The 22060-nt window shown below is 30.6% G+C and overlaps 1 long non-coding RNA gene across 1 annotated transcript in view; it reads right to left on the reverse strand.

Annotated features, from left to right (window-relative positions):
- Positions 1–1797: 1797 nt before the first annotated feature.
- Positions 1798–22060, reverse strand: part of LOC130892925 (uncharacterized) — a 30554-nt gene continuing 10291 nt past the window's right edge. The window contains exon 3 of the long non-coding RNA XR_009059128.1: positions 1798–1945. This is a non-coding gene — a long non-coding RNA (uncharacterized LOC130892925). The remainder of the gene's footprint in view (positions 1946–22060) is intronic.

Genomic DNA, 22060 nt, shown 5'->3' on the forward strand with positions numbered 1-22060 from the left:
CTTTAAGACAAAATATGTGGTTTTTGCACGACGGAACACCACCACATTATTCTTTACAAGTTCGTCAATACTTAAACGAACAGTTTCCGCATCGATGGATGGGTCGTGGAAGTGAGTTTGCTTGGCCACCAAGAGGCCCCGATTTAAATCCTTTGGATTTTTCAATTTGGTCGCAAATGAAGGCATTAGTTTACAAAGAAAAAATTACTTCTCTTCCATAACTGCGACGGAAAATATTAGAAGAAGCCGCGGATGTGATTAAAAATAATAGACAAGGATTATTTGGTATTAAGAGATCTTTACGAAAGCGGATCATAAAGTGTTTTGAAGTAAATAGTGCATTTTGAGCATTTGCTTTGAAGTTTTTTATTTTTGTTTACAAATTTGTTATTGTTACATATTTAATGAATAATAAATTTTTTTTATGAAAAAATTCAAATTTATTGAACTTTTCAGAAGCAAATAACTCGATAACCGATTGAGTTACACGAATCAAAGAAGAGTAACTTTTTTGTAGAATTTTACGCTTTTTAATATTTTTTTTATTATTTTAATTGTAAGTTTAGCCCAAAAAAAGTTTACTTTTATTTAATTAACCCATACAAGTGTAACTAGCGCCCTTTATTAGCAATGTTAAATTAGAGTGCAAATTATGATTCCTCATGCCAAAAAACGTAAAATTGCCAATTTTCAAAGAGAAATTGTGAAAACATGAAAAATTATTGCGTAAATCAAAATTTAAATTTAAACTTTGAACACCCCGTATCTCGGAAACTAGCAATATTTGCATAAGGCATGTTGAGCAGAATCATCATATTTTGAGGTCTAGAATCTACAGTTCAGAAATTGGACATTCTTAATGAATCACTCTGTACACATCTCAATTTTTGAAATGTTTATTTTTGTAAAAAGTTTCTATTATATAGTCGTGACGTTAAGAAAATTTTATATTGTTTCAAAGATAATCCTCTTGGAAACTTTAAGCTTCTGCGTGGAAATTTTGTTATCGATTCCTACAGTTTCAAATCGTTTTCCGATATTTTATTTTCTCTATTCAACAAGAAATTTTTTGGCAAAGTGAATTTACGCCTAATCTTTCAAAATATCAATAGAATGTCAACCGAGTTTAATCGAATTCCAAAAGCCATTACAAATAGATAAAAAATTATTAATAAAATTCGAAAGTTCCAGTAAAATTAGACATTATTTACAAAAGTACCAACATTTGGATGATCAAAATCAAAATATAATCAATACATATATATATATATATATATATATATATATATATATATATATATATATATATATATATATATATATATATATAGGGACCGATCGTTTAAGCAAAAACACCTCTAAACTTGATTAATAAATCTAGATAGAAAAAATAATTTCCTACAAGTTCCTTTGGAGGTCCATGTGCGGTTTTTGAATTATTAAAAGGACGCTAACACCCGCCGCCACCCTTCTCTATACCCCCCGAGTATCCCGAAACTCATATATTAAATTAAAGCCAACTTTGATTGACGTGGCTATGTGGGCGAGCGGCGCGCTTGAGGGGACGCGTGTGCCGCTGCTTTTGAGCCCCTCACTTCGCTCTGTTCGTCACTATGCTCTTTAGCTCTTTATTAGTGTTTATTGTCTGGTTGAAAGACTTACGCCGAACGGTTCTATATTTTCATCGCGCCAACTATTTATACAATTAATCATTTTCTATGATTAATATTTAAGTAAAGATAAAGTTTCGAGATGTTTCGATTTTTTATTTTGGAAATTAATCATTTTTTTATTTGGAGATATTCGAAGAAGAATTTTGTAAATTTTATAATTCTGATGATTCGTATTAAGGATTTATAACGACATTTCGGCCAAAAAACCATCACAAGCTTTTATGTCGATGTAAGTGAAAATCAATCTTACCTTGTTGTAATCTCTCCGCCATCTGAAACAAAAATATCATTATATTAATAATAACGAAAGATAATTTATATAATAAATACGAAAAATCGATGTGATGGATGGAGCTAATTAGGGGTATTATAAAAATTAAATATGTTTATATATATTTCTTTTCAAGACTATATGTTGATGATGATATGAATACAACTCATAAAATTATATTTCTTTTATAACAACTACAAATAACGTAATAAAACGTATTCTTGTTATTTGCCTATGTCGTTAACGACTTGTACATCACGAACTGTCGGCTAAATAAAACTTTGTACTCATTTTCCCCTTACACGGCCATCATGATGGCCATAATGAGTTCCCGGAAATTTTCTCAAGGTAGGCAATAAGATAAGAGAACGAAAGAGAGAGATACACATACTTATATATACCTAAACGCACACATTCCATCATCCGTGACCATAAACCAGTCTTATTGTTTACCAAAGATGGCGGCTTGTGTGTTATCTATATGTGCAACGATAAGACCAGGTATACCGTGTACCCAATAAATTACAGCATCTCTTCTCCAGACCAAAGTGTTTACTTGATACAAACATTAGCCAATGGCGTATAGAACGGAAACCTCTATATGTAGAGGGGAGATATTCATTATGTTTACCGCCGCCTCCACAACAAGGTAATTAACTAATTATCTACAAAATATAAATTTTCTTTTAATTGCGAACGTTTCTCATTTTAAAAGTATAATATAATTTTAATAATTCGGAAATTTGGTTAATACGAAAAATATTCGTACGGTTATTTCTTAAAGTTATTTCCATAATAATAAAAAAATTTAGTTACAACTCTTCAATAAAGGTCTTAAGCATGAATGACGTTTGTAGTTAGAGTACGTGTCTTCCGAATAGTTTGGTTACTTTGATGGAGTGCCCACCCTGACACTTCTAACAATGGCACTAGTCTTAATCTAGTGCACTCTGTCAGTGCCACGGTCGTTTTGATACACTGTCGAATAACAAAAATAATAATTGTGGGGAAAATGAGCAAAATATGCGTGTGACATCTCGCACACACACACACACACACACATAGATCAATGAATGTGGTGGTTTAAAAAGAAGACGTTCTTTTGTCGATGAACAGCGTATTGTCATATTTTGGGGATTTATTATACCACGGCGACTATCTACGAAATGTTTATAATATTTCGAGATAAGTTGTATAAAAAAAATTCAATAAAACTAATATATACACAATTTATCAGAAAGTAGCGAAAGAAGAACTTTTAAAAAATAAAAACTAACCAATAGTTTGTAGTTATATATAAATGCACAGTTGAAAAAATTTCAAATTTGAATAAAAAAAAACTAATGGAAAAGACGTACAAGACCTACGTAGAATAATTTGAGTGCAAAGCTGCGTTTTATCTGTTCATCGAGTTGAATCAATCGAGATACGGTGGAAGATTTAAATCTCTTTGCAAGGACATAAAACATTTTTAATAAAATCGACAAAAGATCCTGGGATGTCAGTCATTTAAGTCTAACATTGTCAAGTAACATAATTATAAATTCTTCTTAAACTGATGCCAATTGACCAGAAAAGTCATTTTCAAACTATTTCAATTTATTAAAAATATGAGGTATTTGGCGTGACTTACTACCCATATCGTCCCACAAGTGTTAGAGTTAGATACTTATTGTGGACCTAGCTAGATACAATATCCACTTTCTAGCGGTAGTTTAATACTGGTCTGAGTTTAGGGGATGTATATTACCAAATTCCGACACGTCAACGACTGTTACTTATCTAATAGTAGCACATCTCTCCAAGTCACAACCAACACACACTATAGTTTATTCTTCCAACAATTTTGCATTTGTCGTATCATCCACCAGGAAGTCGTCATAAAAACGCAATCAGTCGCGGTATTTTTTAGTGCTCTGGATACAGTACATTCGTAATTATTATAAACAATGTGATTTTCTAAACAAGTACAAAATTCAAAATTTTTGTGGGGCAGTATATATAATCTACCGAATAATCTCATTAGTAGTATTAGTTGCGGCAAGTAGTTTCAACTAAAAAAGTAAATATTTAACCGCGCAAATATTTAGTCAAAACAAAAATCGGTAACTAGTTAGATTAACGATTTCATTATTCCGAGGCATCTCTCAATATTATAATGCGAAATGTTTATTGACTACATACAATAAATAAATAAATAAATGAATATATCGCTTATTACCTGTATGTGAGTGTGTGTGAGACCGCATGTTTGCCAACTCGAACTCAAATATGGCAAACTAGTTTTAATCTGGCGATCAAACATTAACACTCAGATACAGACACAACATTTACAAAGAGATAGGATTTACTCTATATTAAGTGAGAAGATTAACGAAATCTTTTGTCGTTTGTAAATGAAACGAATTACTAATTTATAATTAATATTGTACGTAACTTGTTCGAGATTTTAAAATTATAAATTTTTCGATGTACATAAATAAATATACATACTTGACCTACTTCGACTTGTCGGAAATCGTAAAAGAACAACGACAAAAATAATTTACAAACGAAAAAAAAAAAGAATAAGAAGAATCTTATTTGTGAAAAATATTTAATACCCTGATTTGGCATCAGTAAATATTGAAATAATCACATCACAAATCCGTTTTTAAATGCAACCGTTATTAAAAATTCGCCTAAAGCCCTCTGGTTTGTTGATCGAGCAAAGTTTATATTATGAATTTTACTGCTCTTTCATCACTGCAGGCCGAGATTTTTTAAAAACTCTGTACACATTGCTTAATACATTGTTGACTTTTAGTTTTGAGCCGATATTAACCGAAATATATTAAGTAAATTTGAACAGTTTAATTTTCCCAGATGTTGTCGATTTCCACAAAATTATTAAATCTAATTATCGAATTTTTTTTTCGACGTTTACAGAAAAAGAAAATATTTTGTTCTCTGTTTAAAGGGGATTATTTTTTTAAATTTAACATCAAGTGATCTATTGATTAATATAAATACGCAAATTGTCAGTATTAATATTTTGATAAAAACTTAAAATTAGTCGAAACGTCAATTCTTTTAACAAATTATCAAAAAAAAAACTAATTTTGAAACAGAAGAGACCTAAAATCAAGAACATTTAGATGCATTAATATATCAAAAAGTCTAAGAAATCAGAAATTAAAAAAATTTAATATTTATACGAGGAAAATTTATATTTATAAATTGAACGAAATACGGGGTCACTACATCAAATAATGATAAATAAAAAATATTTTTTTTAAAAACAGAGTAAAAACATTTAATACCTTTTGAACTACTACCCTAACGTCGAATCTACTTCAAGTTCTGGAAGTAGTGTAGTTTCAATATCAGAAATGTTTGTCAAAAATTTTCCTTTTCGGCAAATTTTTATTTTTTGAGTACAACATAAATCGCATGATACTAAATTTATTCAGCGAGGTGGATGAGGATTCGTGAACGACTTTTGGTACGTCGCATTGTAATAAAAAAGAAAAAATCCGTTCTAGACGTACTCTATTTTTGAGATCAAGACTGTTTCTCATCCGTAACCGTGAATTTTCGTAAGAATCTTTGGTACTATGGTTAATTCAATACATATTTCACGATAGAAATTCCAAACACCATCCACGTCCAGAAAAGCAGGTATAAGGGTTGTCCGGAAAGTTTCCGACCTGAAGAGATCAGCACTTTCTCACAATAAGTAAGACAAAGGGCGCATTCTTATAACATTTCCTAGGTCAGGTTAAAAAAGTTGGAAAATGAAAATAATTATAGAAACAAAATGTCTCGTTTATTTTTAGATCGGAAACTTTTTAGACGCTTCTTGTATCGGTTGAAGCATCGTTCATAATGCGTAATGTAAAAAGGAAGTATCAACTTTTATTTACTCGACACTGTGTATATGTAGATTCTAATGCATAGATTACTGGTATTAGACGGTTAGTAAGTAGATAGATAGTACGCGATGCCAGCTTCAATTTTTGATCCACTTGGCTCTTACTCACATACGTTCATATGTACGTACGTACAGAGAGAGAGCAGATGTCTAGTAAATACGATATCGGTGAGTCCGGACAAAGGATGTGTACATAGGACAGAAAAGTAAACACATTTTACTCGCGAAGAATTTTCGACGTTTTACCCCACGTGTGCTATAGTTCCATCTCGATCTACTTTAGGAAAATCGTACTATGTACGAGAGAGATATCGCGACTAAGTGTACATGGATAATTTTAAGGGGGACAGACTGCATTAGTGGGATGGTGCTGTTTTGTTGGGCTCGATTCACTGACATTGTGTAATAGAAATTTAAAAATCATGTCACAACATATCGATTTCTTAAAAGTAATTGGTGTTCAAGGTGAACGAGTCTTAATATTTCTACATAATATACGTATTATATATGTATATATAGGGTGAAAACGATTATTTATTTATGATACGAATTACGTACATAATTTCTCTATAGCCCTGTTTCATCGCTTTTCATTTAATTTCCCCAATCTTACCGCTAGTAGCCAATTTTTCGTATTCACTCTGATAATTCATCTTTTCTTTATGCTACTGTATATACATCTTTTTTATATATGTCGATCTAAAGCCTTTTCGCTAATTTTTCATTTCAAGCAAAAAATATTTCTTTGTATAGCCAATACACATAAAACAAGAAGTGGTAAGATTGTGGTAGACCACCCATTAAGTGATACTTAACTCAAAAACCATTTTATATTTATTTGTCTAGTTAGACTAATATCAACATTAAAAGTAGCAGCAGTGTAGTAACATCGAGGGTGGTTCGTCTGCACCGTACGTTTACCTAAAAGGAAACTTAAATATTCCCAATTTGCCATAGTGTGTCCTAATTTTTTCACATTATACGAGTGGAAATTTCCAAATATTGCGACGTTTCGAATAATACGCGATAAACTGATTAGAAATCCATCCGAATTTTCAGAGTATGATGAATTTGTACCTTCGACTCTTTACTTTTCATGAGCGTGTATTACGAACATCGAAGGGTAGCTACCCCCTGTCCCTGATGTTTACTCAAAAGATCCAGTGGAAGGGTGGTTTTGTTCGTTCATGGGGGGCTTTCTTCATTACATCAACCACTCACCAGTTACTGGTGACAACGTTCCAGTTAAACGATATAAATTGCAACTGTTATTTTTATTTATAAATTTATTTATTAGTTGATCTGTTGTAGTTTTAATAATGTTCATAACACAGGGGTAAGTTTTGATTCAATATTTTTTCTAATCAGTCTTAAATATTATTTTTCGATACATACGAAAGAAAATGGTTTTATTTAAAGGAATTATAGGCTATTAAATTTCAAAATATAATCAAAATTTTTGGGGTATTTCGATTTGTAATTAATACTTTACGTAAGCTTAGGAGATTAATTTTTTCTGGTTTTTTGTAGAAAAATTTGAATGAAATCTCAAAATTTTGAAATATATATAATAATGTGAAACTTATTTTGTTAAAAGCTGTATTATGTTATTCTAAAACTACAGCGAGACCAAACTGATTTCAAATTTTATTGAACACCAGTATTTTAAATATTTTTGTACTATCTTAAGATATTTAAAAACAACCATGTCAATAGATAATGAAAATCGTTGAAACTAAATTCGTTTATCTGAATTCGGTTCTTAGTGATCCAGGAAAACATCGAGGATTCTAAATGTAATGGATGAGGTATTTGCTTGACCGTTTATGTGGAAAATATCTGCAGAAATCAGAGGTATCACTACAAACATTGTTTTCATCATCAAAGTCATTGTAAGGACATAGTAAGATGTCGGTACTAAGAGAAACGTTTAAAAGACCATTCGTGGTACTAAAAAGCCCATGACGTAGAAAAAAGAAAGACATTAATAGCCAATGGTAGTGCTGCAAAGGACTTTTACTGTATTTTGTGACTATACCTTGTAATTTTGGATAATTGACTGGTCTATGAAAAAAAAATTGAATTGAAGAGTCGAGCTAGTAACGAACTAACGAAAACTACATACTAGGGAATCAATATTGGAATGACTGCTACCGTAAGATAAAACATCAAAAATGGGGTTGTAGGTAAGTCGATTTGTGTAACTTAATGCGAGCAAACAAAAATCTATTGGGTTTTATCAAATTGTGAGAATAAACTCCATTAGATGTGTTTTGTTATTTTTTTGCGTTTTCTTTTTATTTTTATCATAAATTGTATAAACAAAAATGGATTGAAACTATACCTTCAACATTTAGATATGCAATTACGTATTTAAACAATATTAATTGAAAATTTGACACAACGACACAAGTAATTGTATCAAACATTTGAATATTATATATAACAGATAAAAACAAAAGATAGGAGAATACCTGCAAACTAGATTCCTAATACAGCATACTCTAAGGGGCATATAATTCCCCTTCCTTATATACCAGCGGATATTGTACGAATTCGGCGTTGCCAATTTTATTAAGTGCATTTCATAAATTCCAATATTGATTTAGAATGTAGGTTTAGAATATATAATACGAGGACTCCGGCGAGTCAGGTTTCGACGTATAGCTGTAAAAATTTCATATGTATGAAAACATTTTCTAATGACGTAATTTTCCGAAAATAAAATTTCGTAAAGCAGGAACAAGCGATGGAATTTTTGTGAGAAATAGTGAAATTTTGAAGAATCCATATTAAAGTCCCAAACAAACAGTGACATTTGACATTCCATTTTGGAGACCTCCGTTTACACCAGTGCAAGTAGTAATTAATAAAAACGCTTTTATCCAATTATTTCAGCAATTTGGACGAAAATATTTAAAAATAAAACGTACTGAAAGTTTAGAAAACGAAAAAAAAATTTGTATGACAGCCAAAGATAGACTAATATAGAATATTTGCCACGTTAGAGAGAAATTTTTGCAAAATTTTCCAATTTCTAATCCTATTGAATCCAATAATGGGTTATATAGAATGGAAAATAAATCTAGTAATAAAAACAGAATTCATAATCATAATAAGAGACAAAGTATCATGTATATAACGATATATGGTAAAAATAATAAATAAAGTTACATATGTGTAAAAAAACGAACGCCGGCAACCGCGCTTATATATTTTGTGACCCCTGAAGAGGACTGGGGTTTGCCGATGGCCCTCCCTCTTGTGTAAACAACCAATCAGAGAGTGGCCTGATAAAATCATGGGACCATAAAGCTATGCATGTTCATGCGTGTTTGCTTAGTCCATACTGGTCTACAGATTAGGTCGATTATGTACGAGGAAACTCAAAAGTGAAACTTTATTAATATTAGCTTTTCCATTGTTGATCGTTGCGTCTAGCTAAGGTAGGTATGTGTCTATCCGTTCAGGCAAAGTAAACTTTATTTATAGGGGTAATTAAACCGAAAAATATGAAAAGCTTGGCGATAGATTTCATTAAAAATGCTCATCTTCTATTTCGTATTTTCTCAATTGCAATTCGTTTTTGGATTGACCTCAACGCGTCCAATCTGACTTTTCCATTTCTATATCGAACTTTATCTGTTATTGTAACAGAAAATTTCTAATAAACTCAGCGGACAGAACCAATCGATCACCCCTTGTCTAAATGGTCGATGATAAATGATGGCAGCTTACGGTCATCTTGACTAAACTACCGAACCGAAATAACCGGAAATAGAAATTATGAATATGTACACAATCAATTGCAAATTCGTGACTAAATATATTATAGTAAAACTTTACAATAAAAGTAAAGATGTTCTAGTTGTATATTTTTAACAAATTAGTTCAGTTGCAACTTGCAAGGTGCAGTGTGCAATCTATTGTGAATCCCAGACTGATGGACTTTTTCTTCAAATTTTCCAATTTCCCCGTTTACATAGATACCACCCGTTTAAATTCGGCTTTTTGAAATTTTACGGATGTAAAGCTTTAGTTGTCGTAGGCGTATTGTTTTTCAAAATATTTAAAGACAGCTCAATTTTTTTTATTTTCAAAAAAATTTTCGGAACTAATCACACGATAAGTGCTGGCATCTTTAGGTTGAGGTAGAAAATTTGTCAGATAACCCTCGTATACTAAGCACTAGTCGAAAATAACAAATGATTCTAATTTTAATATAGTATATTTTGTTTGGAAAGATCGATATTTAATGTAAGTTTTATAAGAAAGAAAGAAAGAAAATGGGAGAGAAATATTTTCACCTAAAATTTTAATCACTTGGTATCTTTTCCACGTCCTCGGTAAATTTACATAATACATAATTAATTTTGTTTCAAGCTACAAGACGCGTTCTTATATAAGTTTCCATTTTAAAGTTGCTCTCATCCGTGCCAAAGGGTTGAGATGACGTTGAATAAACAAGAAGACGAATCTAAAGCGCTTCCTTAATTAATAAACTTCTACTAATGAAAGAAATAATTAATTTCAGCCTACCACTGTACACTCACTCCTCTCTCATTCTCTCCCGTCTCTATTACTCTTTCTCCGACATTTTAAAAAAAAGTTTTACACTTTCAAGTTTTTCATAAATTAGTAATAATAATAATAATCAAATATATAAATTGTTTTTCGTTATAAAAGAAAGAACGCACGTGTCTTTCTCTATATTTCTCAAACACATACCTGTAATAATGAATACATTGTTTACATGCCTCCATGTCAATGTTTGTTTTGTCTGACATATTGCGAATGGCGAAAAGGTAATTTCCTGTCGACTTTTGCTCGTCTATCCCGTTATTGCTTACTCGTCTCAACCCTCGCCCGTCCATTATTATATTAGATTTTATGGATTATGTCAAGAAAATATAAAAATGTCCCTATAATCGAAGTACCTGCTACAAAGATACGATAAACACACCGACCTCATTTGGGGAACCGAAATATTTCATTTTTGTGATACGCCTCAAATTTTTGAAAAACCAAACTAACAAATCACTCAATAAATCGTGTGACTAACTAAGAAAAACACATTTTTAATCAAAAATCGATTTTATTCAATCATTCCAACGCTTTACCAAATTTTCGATATCCTGCTTTGCTTTTTGCCTTAAAATATGCTTCAGTTTTAGCAATTGCTTCTTCATTTTGCTGAATTTCTTATCAGGGAGCATTTTTTTGAAATCAGCGAATAACCAGTACTCACTGGGGGCCAGATCTGGACTAGACGGTGGATGAAGAAGCAATTCGAAGTATAATTAGTTCAATTTAATCATCGTTGCCATCGACTTGTGAAACAGTAGATTTTTCTTCGGTATATGCGGTGGTTTTTCCTTGATTTTTGCATTCAAACGATCTAACAATTGAAGCCATAACCTTCTCAGCTGACTGCTATACCATTGTATAAAGAATAGGATAGTAGGTTAACCTTATGAGGATATCATTTGACGAGGTGAACGCCACCAATAGATGGCAGTAGAGAGTTGGCGTCCACAGCACGTCTTTTCTTACTGTACGTAGCTTGAATTACGTGTTTTCTTAGCTTTGGTTGCCGAATTAACCCAATAACAGATGGCGCCAAAATTATTTAAAATATTATATTCAACCCTTAAGCTATGTTGTAAAGTTTCTTATTTTGGGTAGCTATAGCAAAGTTGCAATTTGAGTTCATTATTGTATTGTGTTTGTTGTGTTATTGTTCAGTTTCGTTGGTTGTGCATTTGGCTTATTTTTTTATTTGAGAATATTTGAACTTGGATATATGGGTGATTCCGTTCTAACTGTGATATTCAATGTCCTGTATTGTTTTTTTGTACTAGTCATTAATTAATAATCAATTAATAAAAATTTTGTGTTAATTGAATAATTCTTAAGATATTTAAACATTATTTTTATACAATATAACTTGCCACTTAAAGAAAACTTATACTACATCACTTGAATGTCAGTACCGTGTCATGTCCATTCCTAGAATTTACCGATAAATTATTAATTTTTTTTGTCGTAACAAATGATTTAAACTAATTACCTTATAAATTCTAATGTTTATGATCAAACTGAGGAAAATTGATGCACTTGTTGTTTAATATCTTAAGTTACCATGTCAGTACCGTGGATAAATGAGTCAGTACCGTGGAACTCAAAATCCGACATTTGTGTCTTGCTCGTGATACTTTGAAGTTGTAGTAAATTCCTCTTAGAGTTTTATTTTTACAGTAAAATAGATGAATAATATGCATAAAAAAGTTAGAAAAGTTAAATTTTAAAATCTTGAAATTTTGAATACAAAAAATCACAGTTAGAACGGAATCACCCATATATTTCATTTTTAAGGTGAGTGAATATTATTACAATTAATATACATCACTATTCTTTTAGTTAATTTAGTTAATTACAATTTCGAAAAAAAAATCTGTATATTTAGCGAACTACTTACTAAAATGTTTTATATAACAAATAATCACTTCTTCTTTTAAATTTTTTAAAAATGGCTGAAAATAAGTGGGTTTATTTCCAATGTGGACTAAGTAAGAGAGCAGATCCTACAATTAAAATGTACCGATTTCCTGTCAATGACACCTACAGTCGGGTGAGTTATTCTTAATAGACAATTATTTTTCATAAAGGAATAAAAAATAGTGAATGTGAATAAATGACTGCTTACAAATGTTCAATACTAAATATAAGTAGGTATTTAATTATCGTCAAATAAAAGATGATTCGTCCAATAGTTTTTTCAGATAATGAGTTTATTTGTATTATGGTCGCATTGCATATTAAACGAATACAATGATTTACTACAAATTCCAAATTCATTCAATCTTATAAACTTATCAAAAGTACTTTAATCATACCTAAATTTAAACTTAGAAACCACCTTTATAGTAAAGACAAACAGAATAGAATAAAACATTTTTGAAAATATTTAAAACTTATACTTAAACACAACTAACCGAATACAAAGGACTGAACTTTAATATTTCACAAAAATTGAAATAGTATTTTTTGTTATTTTTTTATTTTTATGAACTAAGCACATAATAATAAGGTAGTGTGTCTGTGTGTTTATATTTGGAAATTATCCTGTCAATGAGGTAAAAATTTCACCTGTTCAAATGTATATAGACTGTTTTTTTATCACATATCATAATATGGTTATAATATACTATATTTTATGCCATTACAGATCGACAAAATAGTAACAATTAGGGAGAAAATTATAATTTCCTCCATTCTCAAGTTATACATGAAAATTATGCTTTTGTTTTATCCAGTATAGAATGTTTGAATGAAATAATATCAAATACTAGTTTTATTTGAATACAAATTTATTATAGACATACCAACAAATCTTCGATACGACGTTTCGTGCCTTCACGAGGCAAACATATAGGTTTTTAATGAGGATATGCTTATTTATTATATATTTATTATAATTATTAGTCAATTTAAGCGATATAGCACTCTTTTATCTCGAATAACTAACATCACTAATGATTATTCTTAAATACGTTTCTGTCGTAGATACTCGTTTTGATTTTGTCAAAAAATGTACTGAGAGCTTTACTTTAAACATTACCTGGTGTTTTCGATATAAAAAAGAACTTTTTTAACCAATGTAATGTCCCTCCATAATATAATCACCATTTTTGTCCATTGTTCATTTTTGTCCTCGTATCTATTAAGGGTAAGAATATAGTAATGCCATATACCATCTTACGATTGTTGAATACATTCAATAAAAATGAATTTTAGTTTCAATTTTATTATATATATATATATATATATATATATATATATATATATATATATATATTGCAAAAAAACACATTTAATAAGAGATAATTTTATTTGCTAGTAAGTACCCGTTTTTATGACCATACATACTTGGTTCAGATAAGTAGACCTTTTGCCTGTTTTTATTATACCATTAAACAAACAGATGATTTTGTAAGCATTTATGGTCTGATTGTAAAATATAATTTCTGAAAATTGAAGGTAGCAACAAGCTCCTCAAGTACATTTTTCCAGTCGCACATTATGAATGAATTTATCATCCCAACAAACATTTATGTTAGTTATTTATTTCACGATTTACCTATCCATAACTTCCTTCAGTGATAATAGAAACAGCCTATTCAAAACTATAGAACAAATTAATTATTTTTAAAAAATGTTACGTATAAAAAATCCTGGAGAAGAGCAATTTAGATTTTCAACTGTAGTAGTTTGTGTCTTTTTTGTAACGTTATAACTATATTAAATCTGACGCCTTGGATATATTTTTAATGGTATATATTTTTTTGTATTGCACTTTAATGGATTATAATTTCAAAAATATATGACTCATGCTTGATTTGCCTATAACAGATTTGTGAATAAAATCATTTTGTTAAATTAGTACCAGTAGTAATATAAATATATTTAACTCAACAATGAACTGAGTTTTAACATTTCTATATTATTTTGTGGTCAATCCAAAAAGTATAAATAGATAATATAATAAACAATATTTTCGACTATTATATCTTTTGACTCTCCAATGTGAAACCAAGACCGGTCCTGGGTTAGTTGGTACCCTTATCGGTAAGGATGAGGCCATTGTATAAATATCTTTACACAATGATAAAACTGACAAAACGATTGTAAGTAGGTATTTTAGTAGTAGGACAAATTTTTTTTCTTTATTAGAAAGAGTTTTTTTATTTATTGGTCTTATCCAAATTTTCGCATTGATCCGTAACTTTCAATACAAAGCCAATGAAAATAATATTTATATTAAAATCAGATTATTTAAATATCTTCGGTACGTATATACTTATTTGTATATTTTTTATTTCTGGATTTGTTATAATTCTTTTGAATGGTCTTTTTTGTTTGATTTTAAAAATCCTTATCAAAGATAAGTATGAGAGTGTTTTTACCGTTGTTGTGAGCATACCAAGAAATTTCAATGATGTATAGTTGTTTTTGACAATTATACACAGGTATGGAATTATCTTAACGCAATCCGGGAAAATTCTGTAATTCCGTCGATGATATAAGATACAATTAGGGAAATTCCAAATAAGGGTACTACTAGACGTTATTCCATTTATGCCCGTTATTAAAATGAAATAAATTTAAGTTTTTGAACATAAAAAAATACTACTTTACCATAACCATTACAATAAATATGTATGTTAACATTGATGTTTCTTATTTCAGGTAATGCTGTTTTGGCAAACCTAAGTCAGAAATCACTAAGAAATAAGCAGATCTGTAGCAAACATTTCAGTGAAAATATTAGTCAATCTAAAAGACTGCCTACTACTGCTGTACCATTCCGCTACAAAAATGATGAAGGTTCAGATAGTGAATCGGATATGGAAAAATTGGATGAACAAATAATCCAATTAAATGTTTTCTCACATCCTGAAACATATTCAAATAGTGATTTTATTGCCCCGATTCATTCCAGAAACATTGACATGACAGATAGTTCTATCAGTAACCATAAAGATGAAGAGTGGTTGAAAGAGTTACAGAACCTTCTGTCTTGTTCTATGGGAATTGGAGGTAGAAAGCAGTCATTGCAAGAAGAAAATGAACGGTTGAGATAGGAACTAACCAATGCTAGGAAAAAAGTCAATAACCTGAATACTCAATTGAGAGCTACAAAAAAAAAAGGATTATGAAAACGCAACTCTCTACGAACGTTTTGTATGGAGAAGGAACTCTCAAGAATTTTACAAAATCTATTGTGAATATGCAATTACGACATAAGAAAAAATCCCTATCTGAAAAGAAAACTGTCCTGTAATTAATTTATAAAGGACCTAAGACATACAGATATTTGCGACAAAAAGGGTTTGTTTTGCCAGCAATATCAACAGTGAAATCATGGATTGCCAATTCCCGTTGCAACCCTGGATTCGCTAAAAAAAATTTTATGCACCTTATTTTTGATGCTCCCCATCTGTTGAAATGCGTTAGAAACAATTTTTCGAACAATAGTTTCATATTTAATGGGCGGCTCATATATTTTTGTGACATTCGAAAAGTTCACGAATGATAAAAAGAGCAAAACAGGAAAGGCCTTATTGAAACTGACTGATAAGCACATCAATCCCAATTCTTTCGAAAAAATGAAAGTTAAATTAGCTGCCCAATTGTTGAGTCACAGTGTTTATTCTGCCATAATGACATCTTTGGAAACTGGTGAACTTATTTCAAGTACTGCTAACTTTGTTCTAACCGTGAACAATTTATTTGATGGCCTGAATAGTAAACGTTTACATCCAACAAAACCCTGTAATCTTGTTCTGAGCGATACGAATCCAGAATTGCTAGCAGCTTTAAGCTCAGTATATACTTTATTGGAAAATCTATTCAAAGTTGGAAAAATGGGAAATTTGACCAGACCTGATAGCTTCGATGGTTTTCTTCTCATCATTAACTCCGTTAAACAATTTGCGAGTGATCAAAAAAAAATGGAGGTTTCAATTATTTATTCACAGGCAGACTAATTCAAGATCCACTTGAAAATCAATTTTCTGTTTATCGTCAAAGAGGAGGGTATAACAGAAACCCCACAGGGAAAGCATTCCGAGCTGCATTTAAAATAAATATTGTCGCCAATTTAATGAGGCCAGCCATCTAGAAGTGCTAATGCAGACAGTCAACTGGATGATGATGATGATAATATACTGCTTTTACCAACAGATGACAATAAAGCACTCGCTTCATTAAATGTTGAAGAAGAATCATCATCTGAACAAACGGATTCATCCACCAATTCAATTTCTTCCGAGGTACATTCAAATGATATTGCGACGTTAGAAAATTGTTCTGTAGTATATTTTGGGGGTTATTTAATTAAAAAATGTTTAGATTGCTTCAACTGCAAAGACTATAAAGTCAGTTTAGAAGCTTCTGTTGACATAAACAGTGGGCAAGAGCATCTTATATTCTATAAGAATTATTATTTAAATGATAAGTGTGCATTGAAAACTCCAACAACATTATTGAAAAATATCACAATGATAGTAGTACTTAATAGCTTCGACAAAAATATAGGGAAAATTTCAGATAATAAAATATTATTAAATTTGAGAAAGCAAATTGTTGGAAAAATAGAAAAAATTCTCCCCGAGTGGTATGCAACAAATGCAATTCTGTTGTTGTCATAGGCAATACATTTTCAATTTATTATGCGAACTCAAATTTTCAAATATTATCAATTCAATCATTAAAAACTAGACAAACAAAAAAAAAATGATAAATTATCAATAATTCAGCATAACTGAACAACCAATATATTTTTATGTTTCTTATGGTATATTCTTTCTGTTTTCGAATTTCCCACTAACAAAAAATTTTTTTCAAACGCTCAGTCTTATTATTATAATTTTATATCAATAATTTTCTAATAAATTCATTTACTACAAAATTTTAGTGTTTTATTTAGTTATCTAATATGAATTACCTCAGAGCAAAAATCCGTGATTCCTGACGTTTATGCCAAAATCTAACATTTTTTTTATTTACATTCATTTATTTCAATTTATTCATAATGTACTTCATAACTTCACATTGTATTGAAAATACAAAATTTTAACTCATCCTACTCTATTTATATTTAAATCCGTCTGTTTACAATTTAACTGAAAGTCCAAGCATTAGGTAATGCCATAAGATGTTTATTGGCCAACCGACCTCTGACCTGTTAGAACCTTCATGCTAAAAAATTATCATCTAGGTATTTTTAGAATTATAAGCAACAAATAGATTTAGTAAGTTCCGAATATCGACGACGGAATTTCTTTAAGAAAGGACATATTGCACAATTGAAGAATTCAACAATTAATTGTACGATATTGTATTATGATACATTTAGTACATTTCATCTCGTTACGTTTAAAATATTTGTATAGCTAGAATTTTTTAAAAGTTATTGTTTTTGATTTTATCAAATATATTAATATATTATGAAAGCGGAACAAAATCAAAAATATTTTTCCCGGGATGAAAGGGGAAAATGGATAAATCACATAAATCAACTGAAAGTTTAAAAAAAACACAAAATAGCCAGGACTTATTTTTTCGCCTCTTCAAAATATCAAAATATGAATGTTTCAAAAATACGTGACCGAGGTTCTGAAATCGCAAATTCATATTATTTCAGTCACCAAAGGAAAGTATATATATTTTATATTCCTTTGTGCAAGGATCCTTCTTTCTATCCCAAATTTAAGTGATTAACATATTAATGAAAAATTATTTGTTTCATTTGCTAGTGCTACTCGAACTCATTGCAAAAATCTTTTTTTTATACATTGAAATTGGTGACAAATAATTAGTACTGAGATTAAGTTTGTTTTCAGTTCGAGATGAATACATTATTGGAAACATGATATTTCAAAATACGCCCTATCTATCTATTGGAAAGATTCCTATCGAATAGGTAATTTGTGTCACTTTCGCAAAGTAAAATCGGCAACAATGTACTGTCGGTTCGAATTTCGAAGATAAACAAAACACATTTAGTCGGATCTTTCCAAAAAAATTTAGTTGTTGAAAATAGTGCTGTTTATTTCAGATAGCACTAAGCTTCGGGTCATTTTTATTAAGAACGAGCGTAAAAGTTACTAGATGGCGTGCCAAATTGCCTCAAATGGTTTTAACATTGTCACTATTCTACTATCCTATTCTTTATACAATGGTTATACCTTTGGACGCTTCGGACGTGGTTCACTGGCTGAAATCGACTCAGATGATGATCCATTTTCGCAAAAATCTGTTGTAAGACGTGTAAACATGACCAAACACTGATCTGAATCATCGACACGTTGTTGGCTTTGATCGACTGTGAGTAACGGCGGAACCAACTTTGAAAAAAGCTTCCTCATGGTCAAATCTTCATGCATGCCTTCTGATTTCTTTGGGTTCTCAGCTATTTCACGCAATTTGAATTTACAATTAGATATAACTACCTCAATTGGACGATCAGAACGTTCACCATTATCGGTGTCTGTACGACTACGTTTAAATTCAGCAAACCAATAACAAACGGTTCTTTTCGAAGAATCAGAGTCCGGATAATACTTTTGAAATCATGAACAATTACCACAAGAAATTGTTTTGAAAACTGTCACTTTTTTCTGACTAATCGAAATGTCAAATTTGGTACATCATAAACGTCATATGGATTTGACATTGGCAGCGCCATCTGTGTATCAGTCACATGACTTATTGAGTGATGTTTTTGACATTCAAAATATACAGTTATTCACTTATACAAAACATTATAATTGTGTATTAAATGAATGAAGATTCAATTTTCTAAATCGTAAATCTTTCAAAATACACATGTCATCATTCGAAAGAAACGATCGGTAAATACGAGAAAACAGTCACACAAACACACGTTTTTCAAAATATCACAAAAGGTTTGTTGGACGTAGGTGTCATCTTTTACATTTCCGGTAAATGCGCATAGTCCTTTTGAAATACACCGTAGAAATTCTAAAGTCAACATTCCAAAACACAACATCACCTACACGCTTTTTAACAAAGAACACGAGATGTAAATAGATGCGATTCAACTATTGTGACAAATATGAAATATATTTATAAAAAGGAAACCATTTAGGTACCTGTATACACAAAAAAAAAGTGATAATGGAAGTATTTCACTCATTCGCCAAATCTCTACTTATTATCGATTTTTATTTAGTTTTTAATTTTACCCTTGTATATGATATGTTTCACCCAATTTTGCGTTTTACGAAATATATGTAATATCGATGGGAACGGACGTACGAAGGGCCCATGAATAACCATTCAACTTGGCAATTTGTCACAGATTATTGTCATGTATTGTGCTTTGTCAAACAATGTTCCCGGCCTGTTTATGGGGGGATACACGCAATTCGATGCTAATATATTACGTTTCCTCGTATATATATAACGTGTACCTACACCTTGATACAAACAGGTCAGTTTGATTTATCGCCATTATTGGTTATATACCAGCATAATTTATATTCAAATTTAATCAATAATATTTGAGACCAACAATTTTTTTTTGGGCTAATTCAAGAGACTTGAAGCTAAGATATTTACGAATCTACTATACTATATAATTTGTTTCCTGTAGTATAAAACACTATTTTTTTTATTTTTCTATACATACCACTATAACCGCCGTACCGCCCTTCTCGGTTTTATCAGTTCAATGGAGCATTTGAGCGTTTTATTGAACGATGTATGAATACAATACAAATTTCTGCATGCCCGTCTGAACTTTAGCTTCTGGTCAAAGCCGTTCATGCATGGTTTTTTTTATTGTTCATTTCTTTTACTCGATAATGTTTATTTTGAGTGTATTAAAAAATTGATGACGGATTGTTTAGATTTAAGAAAATGATTCCAGTTTTACAATTTTTCTTAATGGTTTGGGAGTTAATATGAGAATCACCTCGTAACTTATTATTTCGAAAAAAAAAAAAAAAAATATGAAATGAGACATGAGTATTACGTCAAAATTTCATATTTTCTCGACGAGTAGACGGAATTTCAAAAATGAAAACGCAATAACCAAAGGAGACGTTTTAAAGGTTTTTCTCGTAAAAAAATTATTCCTAGTAATAATAATAATAATAATTCCCTGTATAAAATTGAAAACTACGGAAATGTTTATATAAGAGAGATTACATAATCTATGGGCTTTTTAACATAAGGTCAATTTATCTTCGGTACGATTATGAGGACAAGATTCATGGGGCGTGGGGTCGATTTCACGGGCTTTTGTATTTTTGACACCTGGCCTACCCTACCTTTTTAACGGGGGCCTGCTTTTCCATTCAACCACTGTTGACTTTCAACATCCTAACAGCATTTCCGATGCCAATTTATCTGCGATTTTAGATGTGTTTAGCGACGGGGGTTACATTGTTAGCGGTCGGACTAAACGACGAAGGATTTTTTCAAAGAAAGAATGAAAAAAAAAATAGGAAGAAAAATAGCCGTACAGTTATCAATCTGGTTTAGTATGCGGTGATTGTCGAGCAAACATTTTTGTAAACGTTTACAAATATCAAACAATACGATTATTAGGTGTGTTTTTGTATATCTTTTAATTGAAAAAAAAATAATTTTAAAAACAAACATAATAAAACAAAATTTTTGGTTTTTTCTTATATGTAAGATTGAAATGAAAGAAAAATAGTGAAATTGGATAAATTGGAAATACACTGCTTAACGAAATTAACGCATAATTACGATTTGACCAAAATTACAATATGTGGTTAAAATTAAAACATGGTAATTGTGAAATGAATTTTTCCTTTCAAATTTCTATTCTAAGAATTATTCAAATATCACACCCCCTCTTTTAACAATTCCATATTTTAAAAAATCTACGAGGATGGCCTGACCAAGAGATGGCGGTAGTTGCTCTGGAGTATATTGGATTGTTGCTTGTGAGTGTATTTAACTGTCATGGAATATTTTTAAAATAAACCAAAAGAAAAATAGAAATATTTGACGAATATCTATTTTTCAAAGAAAATTTGATTAAAATGCAACAATGCTTAAATGATTCTTGGGCTATTAGGTCGTCATAGCAAATAACTTTTGTTACTTGACTCGTTCGATTGGTATTTCCAGAAATTGTTTGCTCCTCCGGTAGATATTGACTATCAGGAAGCAGCATCTGAAGATGGCTTAATAATTGTCCTTGAAATTTTTAAAGTTACGGACGACGCGACGCGATGGGCAATTACTAAAAAGCAACACTTCAAATAAATAAGTGATAACTGTAGTATGAAAATTTTCTTCAGTACTAATTTCAATAGTTTGTTAACCCGATAAGTTATATCCCGAGGGTACGTGGTACGACGCGGTGGTGCGTTTTTATTGAAGTGATAATTATCTCCAATTTGAAATACATATACTTTATTTCAGGTTAAAAGGCCTCAAGTCATGATGGCCGCTATAAGTTCTTTATTTAGCACTTCGTTTGGAGAGAAACGTAGGTACCTATATATACATAGGTGTATAATATCGAACAACAGTCGCGATGTTGGTATGTTGATGATAAAAGCAAACTTTGAAATTTACATAATTACCTTGAATGAGAAACATCCAATTAGAAGTATGACGACAACGAGAACCGAA

Source organism: Diorhabda carinulata, chromosome 4 (genome assembly GCF_026250575.1).
Source record: "Diorhabda carinulata isolate Delta chromosome 4, icDioCari1.1, whole genome shotgun sequence".
In the NCBI taxonomy this organism is placed as follows: Eukaryota; Metazoa; Arthropoda; class Insecta; order Coleoptera; family Chrysomelidae; genus Diorhabda; species Diorhabda carinulata.